General features: G+C 38.0%; 1 protein-coding gene across 1 annotated transcript in view; it reads right to left on the reverse strand.

Moving 5' to 3' along the window:
- The window catches only part of LOC122802367 (NACHT and WD repeat domain-containing protein 2-like), a 309,247-nt gene that overhangs the window by 100,528 nt on the left and 197,987 nt on the right, over nucleotides 1-10,732 (reverse strand). The gene's annotated exons all lie outside the window — the stretch shown is intronic.

A 10,732-nucleotide genomic window follows, 5' to 3' on the forward strand; every position in this document is an offset into this window, starting at 1 on the left:
GACTGTGATGGGCCCACTAACTGTTGCAATGAAGGGCAAGGAAGATATATATGTCTTTAACTAGGGATGTGCAATTTTAAGGAATAATGGTCCTCACACATACCTTTCTGTGTCCATAATGTATAGCAACATGTATGCTTCTGTTCACACAAGATGGATGCTATAAGACACTGTCACACTGTATGAGGAATGAGTTATCTCAATTACTGTTAATTTCTCTGAACACAGTGCTGGCATGAATGTAATTTGAAAACAGTTAAGCTACATGAGCAACACGTTTATAGCTTGCAATCCTAAACCAAGATCACTTTTAGTATACCATCCCCCATCAGGATGATACCGTAGTATTAACTCTTTTCAATGCCTGAAAAGCATGTTTTTATAGTTAAGATGTGTTAGGTAGGTAAACAGGTCTCAAGTTTATAGTTTGTATGGAGATTGGGTCTCCAGGTTTGAATCTCATGTCTTTCAATCAGTGCTCAAAGTTTTTACCACCTGAATGTTGCTATGTCAACTGAGTATTGTGCTAAACCTAGGTTCTTCAGAACAGCAGTCTACAAAGTGTGTTGTGAAATGTTTACCCTTGTTATTTAATTAATGTTGTTGTTTGTCTTTTGTCTTTTCCCAGTTAGGGGTCGCCACAGCGGAACTCCGGTCCGCTAATGATTGGCAGTTGGTTTTTATGGTGTCGAGTTGCCAGCCCAATGCCCAACCTTCAACGAAGGCATGCCCATTCAGCGCATGTCTTTCGAACGCCCACTCGACCGCGGGGAGGACATGCAGACTCCACACAGAAGGCACTCCCAACCCAAGCCGAGAATCAAACGGGAGAACCTCTTGCTGTGAGGCAACAATGCTACCGCTGCACCACCGCAGAAGACTTGTTATTTAATTAATAATTTTAAAAAAATGTCTTTTTTATTTCAGATGATGAGGACCGTAGTCAAAGCAGAGCAATAGGCATTGAGCAGATGCACAGACTTGAAGAGCAGTTGAGGAAGACAGGTATGGTGAATATTTCGTGTATATTATGAACAGATATGCATATTCTACTGTTTTCAGATCTGTAATTTTCAAAAATACATGTTTATTGATTAGAATGCAGGATACCCATCATGCATCAGTAAGGTAAGTGAAATCAGCAAACAGTAGCTGTTATTACAACTGTGTATAAAACTTAAAGTGTTGATGACTTTTGTATTTTTGATCCATTTTGTCAGCACACATTTTTTAGAAATACATCCACAACTTAAAGAACAGTTTGTTGTATACATCTGCTACACAGGTTATAAGGTAAATGGTGTACATACAGGTGTAGTTGTACTGACTATTCCTTATGATGTGAAACATTTGTATAGTTAGCTGTGCTCTTTGAGGTTTGATATGTAGTATGTCTCCAGCGATTAAGTGGTTGCCTGTGGTAGCAGTATTAGCACATCTGTTTGCAAGCTATGTGGTATGGCCTTTAGTTTAGTTTTGGTATTATACCTTTCTCACACAACATGTGTGTGTTTGTAAAAATACTGCTATAACTGTACATTCCTTACACAACATGGGTGTGTTTGTAAAAATACTGCTATAACCTAGGTTGACGATCACTTGAGCAGGTATCCATTTGATACCAGCAGTTCATAATGAGCACACCCTGCAGGTCAACATTGGTATTGTTTCTGTCTACAAACACTTTTTTTTTCTGAAAAAAAAAATACTGTTATACCCTAGGTTGACTGACACTTGAGCAAGTACCCATTTGATAGCAGCAGTCATAATCAGCAATCATGTTCCAAAATATTTGATTTGTAAGCCTTCTGATTCCTGATTGTTTTGAAAGAGAATGCATACAGTTGTACACATGCAATACTACTATTAACAGATATATTACATTTGGATATGTGTACAGTTGTTTTGATTGAACATATCACATTATTTTTAGTGTTGTACTCATAATATTGAGCTGTGTTTAGCCAAAAATCATGTTGCCTGTCTCACAAGATTGTCATTTGTTGTGTCTATTATCCACAATAGTTTCCAATAACTTTCTCATCATTTATACAATGGCATGTTATGTCTGCTACTACACATCACTGAATGCAGATAGTAAACTATGTTTGTTGACCATTTATACATTTTTACAATGTTAATGACAAGTGTGTGTGTGTGTGTGTGTAAGCATATAGAACTGACCAGGAAAGAATACTATTGTCTTTTTATGAGTATGACATATCAGGCCATGGGTAACTCTGTCCATAATGGCTGTATCTCAGTCCCTGTGTAAACTGTCATCATAACAATATTGGGTTGTGCTCTGTTTTTCATGGGATTGTTATGCGTGATAGACATTGTTTATTTTTCTGTAGTGTTTTGCAATTAATCTTTACATACCACGGTACCTGAGGGCATTCATCATTCAGAAGATGATGGCATGCATGTGTGAGGCCACTGACCGAATCATCCAAAGAAGACAGTGATAATGATGATGAGGAAAAGGAAGAGGAGGAAGAGCCTGGACCTGCCCCTGCTTGAGCTATCCTGCCTGCACCCTGGAGGAGACGTCCCCATGGCCATGACAGAGACTATTTTTATGAGGAAATCAAGGAGGTCATGATGTGGACCTTCTATGATGAGATGGCATGGGGTATCGGGGATTCGTTCAGGATGATAGCTCATAAGATCATTTGGAAGTCTGATCCACACTGGCCTGGTTCCTTTAGTTGTTTAGGTATTTTCTGTGGGCTCCACTTGTGTTCTTCTTCCAAAATTGTAATTGATATGTAATTGATTGGACTTTATATGCACTCTTTTGCATGCATACAATGTATCTGTCATGCTTATGTGTTATTATTTTGTGACATTTACTGTGGTTTCAATGTGTGCATGACACACATTAAGACATAACACTGTCCACACACATTCAACTGTCCATGTATTGTGGCAGTTAACTTGTTGATAGTGCTGCAACAAGCAGCCTGTAAACATTTGTCTTACTGGGATAACTGATAGACAACATATGTTGTCCATAGTATGACACTAAACAGTGTCATATGCCTTGGATGTCTATTTTGCCATATCAGGTATGTGCAACATATAGACATGTCATTCCACATGGTTTTGCATGATAGTTGTGATGATGTCCCACTCTCATGATGTGGTGTTGTGTCATGGTTTGGTAATACTGATGTCATGTGGGATCAGCTACAGGTATATTCTGTGTATGTGCAGCCCTCCTTATCTGACTGCATCAAAGAGCAAGGTAACATTAATCTGTACACAGTGTTACAGATTACACAGTCTTCCACAGTACATTACAACATGTTTGTTGTATGTATCATTTCCACACCCATGATGTAGTGACATTGGTGTATACCTTACATAAATAGCTGCATACAGAATGATTGTATGTATGTGTGCACATAGTTTGATACACACTGACACAGATATGTAGCTTTGACAAGTGAGTACTCAGTGATGTACTGTAAATGTGCTGTAATGATGCTGACAGAGATGTCCTCTGCTCCATAATGAGCAGTGTGGTTGACATACACATGCGTTTCTCTATTTTACATTTGCATGACAGTATATGTGTATGTAATTGGAATTTTTTACTTGCTTACCTATGCATATTGATGCGACATGATTGCACAAAACTGTGTATGTGTGTTTTATACATGTCCAGTTTTGTGGGCAGCAGTCCATCTGTCCATTTGACATACATTTTCTATTTGTTTAAATGGATGTCTGGGTGTCTTCTACAGCACCCTCTGTCTTTTACGCATGCATTTGCATTGTGTCACCTTATCGTGTCCTTTTTTGCTGTGGTGTGTTCCCAGGTTATCCACCTCCCTACCACTATAATATGTCCCTAGTGTTTATTGCAGGTATGTTTGCCTTTGTCAAAACTAATATCCATTACCAGTTATTAATGTGAGATGATGAACATGTGCCAAGTGTATGGGCATTTAACAATGTGTGACATGCACACAAGTTGCTGACTAATAATTGAAATATGTCCTTGTTCTCATTCTACTCATGTTTTATTCACTATATTTTTTAACATCCATGTGTACAACATGCTATGTTCAATATTCTGTCCTGTTAGATTTCTTAAAATATTATTATGTCATTGGTGTATGTATATGTATTGACATTGATTTCATGTACATTCCATTTATGCCACTGACACACATGCATACACATGTACACCTGTGTGTTGCCTTTGACATGAAATATGTGTGTAACATGCATATATTTGGTTGTGTACACACCCACTTCTCTATGTAGCAGCCTTGGCTGATCTTCTGCAGTATTTCTATTTGGTGCTGTGCTTAGTTGTTTCCTTTTCACATGCATGGTGATAGGTTTGTTTCTATCCTCTGGAGATACGTACTACTTTTCACCTGCATTTGCTCATCTGTGATGTGGCTTGTCTAACACTTGCACTGCTGACAGACTAATTGGATATATATGTATATTTATCCAATGTGTACTGTGATCCTACTTTATTACCCTGGAACACACACATATCATTTGTCATACACATCCAGGTATGACTGTCACACATTATGTAACGTGCTAACATGAGAGTGTGTAGGTAGTTTTTTTTTGCATTTCACCATGGCTGGTATGCATCCCTACCTTGTGTGACAACTTTCCATTGCCCGTGTTGTGCAGTGTGCTGTCTGTGTAACTCACCTGTCTATACTGTTTTTTTTTTTAACCTTTGTCTGTCTTCTGTTGTGCTGTTTGTTCTATGGGTAGACCAGCTCTCTCTGTATATTTATCTTCCCTTCCATTCTTAAAAAAAATAAAAAATGGGGCCTATTCCCACCAAAAAAAAATATTGCCCATGCCCTCTGACTTTCCCTCAGATTTTCCTATTATAACATTCTTGTTTCTCTCTCTTCTGCACCCATACCCCACATCTTCTTTTCTAAATCCCACATTCCTTGGGTGTGTGCGTAACTTGTGTTCTCCACATAGGTGCTAAACCCAGTGTTAGCAACTATTTGCTATGGTGAAGTGGCCATGAATGCTCTTTGCCTCTATTTTTTTTTAATTTGGAAATTTACAGATTCCAAACTCGTCAATATTTTTTTTATGATACATGTATTACGTAGATATCTATAGTTGTGTCTGATTTTAATGTAATGAGTGACGTGAGTATATGTGTAGTACAAATAACCTTGCAGCTTTGGAGCATGTCTTATAAGTTAGTGGATGCCATACAGACATGTGTGTGATTTTCTAACATGTCTGTGTATAGTCCTGCAGATTTCTGTTACAATTCCTCATGCAGATTACTTTGGGATACTTTGCATTTTAAATGTGTGTGTATTTTTTGTGGGTATCACTATGGAGTCAGTAACATTCAATAGTTGTCTGTAAAGTTACTTTACAGATTTGTTATTTTTCTAAACAATTATCGGGATTCTTGATTTGTGATATCTTTCCATTTGTTTGGTAATGTACAACGTTATTGGACAACTATTTTTTATACTTACGGATTACTTGTGCATTGCTATAGTGTGCCATTGAAACTGCAGTGCTCCATTGTGTGCTGAGATATTCTGAGGATTTTGTCATATATTAGCATATTACAATATTATCCTCAAGTTTTGCACAGATATTGACGTAATGCGCCAGATTCCACTAGCTTTACGGAATCTGGCCCATTGTATTTATTTCTTCAAATTACTTCTTATTTAAAAAGATATGCCTCAATTATATTATGTATTAGTAGCATGAAAATTAAAGGTCACTCTTGGTTACTTTATATATTACCTCTGTGATGTTGACCTTCTCCATCATAGAATGCTCACCCATACTTTCTCTGAAAACCATTCAGTAGTGGACAGAACTCTCACTCCAAGAATTCTACAGTTGCAAAACACAGACTCATAAAACACACACAAATAATTGGCTGACCAAAGAACTAGAACCATTTCTAAAACTTTGTGTTAAAGACTGCCATAACTGGAAAACCAACCCAAGTCCAGCAACAGGAACTAACTCACAATCCTCCATGACCTAGCTAAACAATCTATCAGAAGACACAAAACCAATCTATGTAGAACCAAAGAACTCTCCTTCTTAGACTCTTCAAATCAGTCCTGGCAAGAAGTCAACCTCCTCACTATTCATAAAAAACACAAACTCTAAAAACCCCCCAAAATACTATCCCCTACACTCTATTTCCAACAAGATTTGTTGTTTCACAGCAAACTCTCCAAGGTCACAACATCACTTTCACACTATTAGCAAAACCAGCTAGCTTCCAGTTAAGCAGAGATCCAAACTACTGTTAGACTCACTTCTTTACAAACTTCTGCACCTAGACTGTTTCATACCACATGCCTCCAAACTGGACTCCATCAATCCCTCCTGTAACCTTAGAGCCCACTCTCATTCTAGGTCTATTCTACAAAACCCTGGGATTAAATTACAATGTGCTAACTACAGCTTCTTCTTCTCAGCTCCAAAACTATGACAATCTCTACCATCTACACGAAAGACCTTACTACTCCAAATTCAGATCCCTACTTAAACCATATCCTGTAAATCAAAGCAAATGCAAATGCTTTACTCTTGGACTCATCACCTAAACTATGATACTCTGGCACGTAAAACATGCATTGTATTACTGACTACTTTCAGCCTTGACTAAGCTACCACCCTGGTTACACTAATACCTTTGTCTTATTGTAAATAGCCTCAGTTCTGATAACATAAAAAACTTTGCATATATTGTAAATAAGTTCTCTTCTGTGGTATTAATGCTATACTTGGTTTACTAATTTGCTGTTGTAGCCTGGCATTGTTTTGTTGTCTTATCTCTTATCTCTGTCAGCCCCTGGGTGAGCCTGAAACTGGTCAGTATTGATCAGTGCCCTACCCCAGTAATCAAACAAATTAAATAATTAAATGGAGAAAGTCAGGCACTGATTATCTGGTTACTCTTCTTACACTAACTTATTTATTCAAACAATAAGGTAGTTTTAACTTTAGATGTAGTTCTAGTTTAACAGCCAGTTGAACCACTACGTTAATGGGACAATGACAGTATTGTGTTTGGATGCAGCTGGGACAGTCTGCAGCCATGATAAATGCTTGCACTCTCCTTGACATAGTCTCTGTGGTAGCAGGTTGCTTCTTCAATGTCACAGAGGCATTAATGACTTCTATCATTTTTGTCCGCCAATACTCCTCTAACCGTCAAGCTTATGTTTCCAGCTGCTCTACTGGCCCATTCATCCCACTGTCCATTTGTATTGGTGGATGAACATTGAGCATAATCAGGAATGGAGCCATAATCTACAAGGAGGTACAAGGTTTTTACCTTTAAGCCCTAACTCCCTTGCTCATTGTTTGATATCCAAGGTTTGGTATGCAGTGGATCTTTGCCATAGTCCTAAGTCTACACTGGGGATTCCACTACAAAGTGTGTGCCATTGAGCACATGATCAATACCTCCTCCTGAGGAGAGATGAGCAGGTTAAACCTTACCATTTTTCTTACCCCTGCCAGCTCCAACATATGCCTAAGTCACTAGACACCCTTGGGTTGTATGAATCCTAATCAGGATTTTATCACTATATACCACCAGACCTATTTCAACCACCATGTTATACCATCAACTTGAAACAGGCTCAAGACTACAATACAAAAAGTATTGCAATTATAAAAGCATTGCTTTACACCTCTATAAATAATCATGCACCCACACACGTCAAATCATTAGGAATACAACTTCTCATATACAAGGGCACCATTACCATTATGAGCACTTCACTTTTACCTCAACACAAATATATATATCATAGCATGCTTTAATATTAAAGCATGTTTTGACAATTATATTTGTATGATGGATCTCAGCAGTGCCACCATCCATTTTTTAACAGGAAATAGGGACTAAGACCACCCAAGAAGACTTGAGTGCTTCCTAATTTGCATATACAATGTGGAGAAGTGTGGAAGCCTTCTTCTGGAATCACAACATATTCTGTGGGATTCCAAAAGGACTTGGGCATGGGTTAACATGCTATGCTGAGTAGTAAACCAATTCTGAGTCCAAAATTAAGGACCCTGCCATTGCTTATTCAGCAGGTTGCAGAGCCCTATGCTGGATTCCAAAAGGTGGAATTGGATTTGCAGCACTGAAACTCTTTTTATACACTAGTGAAGTATTCAGTGTAAATCTCCCAAAGCAATAGAGTAACACCACAGAAGTCTATGAGGCAGTTCCAGTGAATCAATAGCTCCCCCTGTAAGAGGAATTTGGTACAGCATACAGCCAGACTACCTGCAGTACCCTAGTAAAATGTAGATGTTATTGCCTAGTACTGCGGTGGTGATGCTGCAGTAGCATTATCGCCTCACAGTAAGATGTTGTCCTGTTCGATTCTCAGCTAGAGTGTCTTCTGTGTGGAGACATGTGTGAATGGGCGTACCTACATTGAAGGTTGTGCATCAGGGCTGGCAACTCGGCACATAAAAATCTACTGTCAATCATTAGTGGACCAGAGTTCCACTGTGGTGACCCCTAACCAGGAAACGCCGAAAGACACAACAACAACAAGGCTACTGCCCTACAGGTCCATTCCAATATGTGGATAGTGAGGATATTGTACTACCTATCAGGAATGTAGTCTGCTATCATTCTGTCCTAGGTGATACTGTTGTGCATGACAGCCTCATGGCCATGTAACTCCATCTGTGTGGCATCTTGGATACTGCAGGCAGACCAGGCTCTCTGCAGCACACATGCTGCCCTACAGGTGAAGTTATGGCTAGTTTGAGCCTTCAGCTGAGATTGTGTTATGCCATGAATGAATAATGACATTCCTTAGCACAGAATATTGCAGAATCTTATTACTCTTTCCTGCTGAATGAAGACTCAGATTGTAAGATACTGATTTAGGTAAACCAAACCATGCCCCCTGAGGTGATGTTATGTAGGGGGCTGGGATGTACTTCGTTTTTAGGGTAGTGAAGCAGGATAGCCAAGGTTCTCCACTACTCTACCATGAACATTTTGCATTCTAGCCTCTTGAGTGTACTTGCTTTTTCTCAACTGATACTAATATACGTATACATATAACTGTACTGTACATGTTATAACCTTGATAACATTTTCTTTTTAAACATCACTGCTTTATAAACATTACTGCTATTTTGTGTAGATGACCAGCATGGCACATGTATCTACTATACCTTTTTGTTATCCTGTATTATATAGTCATGCTGCAATGTATATCCTTGTAGTTTTATTAATTTTCTTCATTCCTCTGCCTAATAACTAAGTAACTGTAGTCTATAATTCTTTTTGTGTCTATCTTTGAAGCTATTCTCCACAGGTCTCTGTTGAAAAGTGGTTTCTGCCCAGTCAGACCAACCTGATCAAAAAAAGTAATAAATAAATAAAGTATACCTCAATGCATGTACCTTGCAATGAGCATAAATTATTTTGAAATCTGCTCTGCTATTGCCTAAATAATTATATTTCCTAGTTTTTATTTCTATTTATAATACTAACCCCTTATCCATTTTTTGTTTTGCTCTATTTAACTTAGTTTCAAGATATGCCATGATTGCCCCAAAATTCACAAATTCATCATATGTGTTTTATGTGGCAATAGCTATTTATGCACATGTATGACTCTGTGTTTTATATTTTCCAGTGTACATAAGCTGGAATGTGTATAGAGGTATTACAGAAGAAAATCACCTAATGTTATTTTCCAAACCATATTCAGAATGTCTGATTAGATTAAACCTTCATTCAGCTTATTATATACTATTAAAGGATGACTTAATGTTTGCCTATAAATGTCTCGAACTGAACTTTTAAGAACCACCCTGGGAATAACTTTTATTTCTCATTCCTATTTAACTAGAAATAGTAATACTGTTATGTTAATGAAGAAATATAATACATCCTTGAAGAAAACCTTTTTCTGACAAGAGTGGCCTCTTTATAGAATCAACTGCCATTGAACTTGAGATTGACTATTGTCCTTAATTTTAAATGCCAGTAGTCTAGATACATGATTTACAAATCATACCATATATGATGCAAACTCACAAATAACTTTAAATGAAATTTTTGTGTCTATCTCAAATTTTATTTCATAACATTGTGCTGGTTTGCTGGTGGGGGGGAGGCAGCTGCCACTGCTATTGTATGACTATGTAGTTTCCAGTTTCTATATAGCTCAGCTGGGCAGAGATGCAGAATTGGGATTTAGTTATACTCTGATACTGGATTTCAAAGCTTTTTCAAGTTCAGCATGAATCCTGAACACACGCACATTCACTCTATTTTCCTTCTGTTTTTTCCAGATGAGGGTCACAGGTGCAGCAGACTTAGCAGGGCAGACAAAGCTTCCATTTCCACAACCACAGATCCAGGCCTGTCCTTTGGGCATCCTCAAGTGTTCCCAGACTAACTGAGAGATATGCTAGGTTCTTCACAATCATAGTGTACAGTTCCATAAATGCAATCTGCACACTATTTTTACTATGCCACCATTCATTGTCATAATTCATAGATAGGGACTGCATCAATGGGGAGTGATGTAGGTTTCAAATCCCTTTATACTCTATGCTTTATTTTTTTCATCTCATTTATTTTTAACATGCTATCCCTAGTGTCTAGTGATGCCACAGAGTACTAGTATCCACTGTGGGAGGTGAGAGAGCAGAGGGTTGACATCTCTTTTAGTGTCTTATAAGA

The sequence above is a fragment of the Protopterus annectens genome, chromosome 5.part0, assembly GCF_019279795.1.
Source record: "Protopterus annectens isolate FY-2018-M chromosome 5.part0, PAN1.0, whole genome shotgun sequence".
NCBI classification, from domain to species: Eukaryota; Metazoa; Chordata; order Ceratodontiformes; family Protopteridae; genus Protopterus; species Protopterus annectens.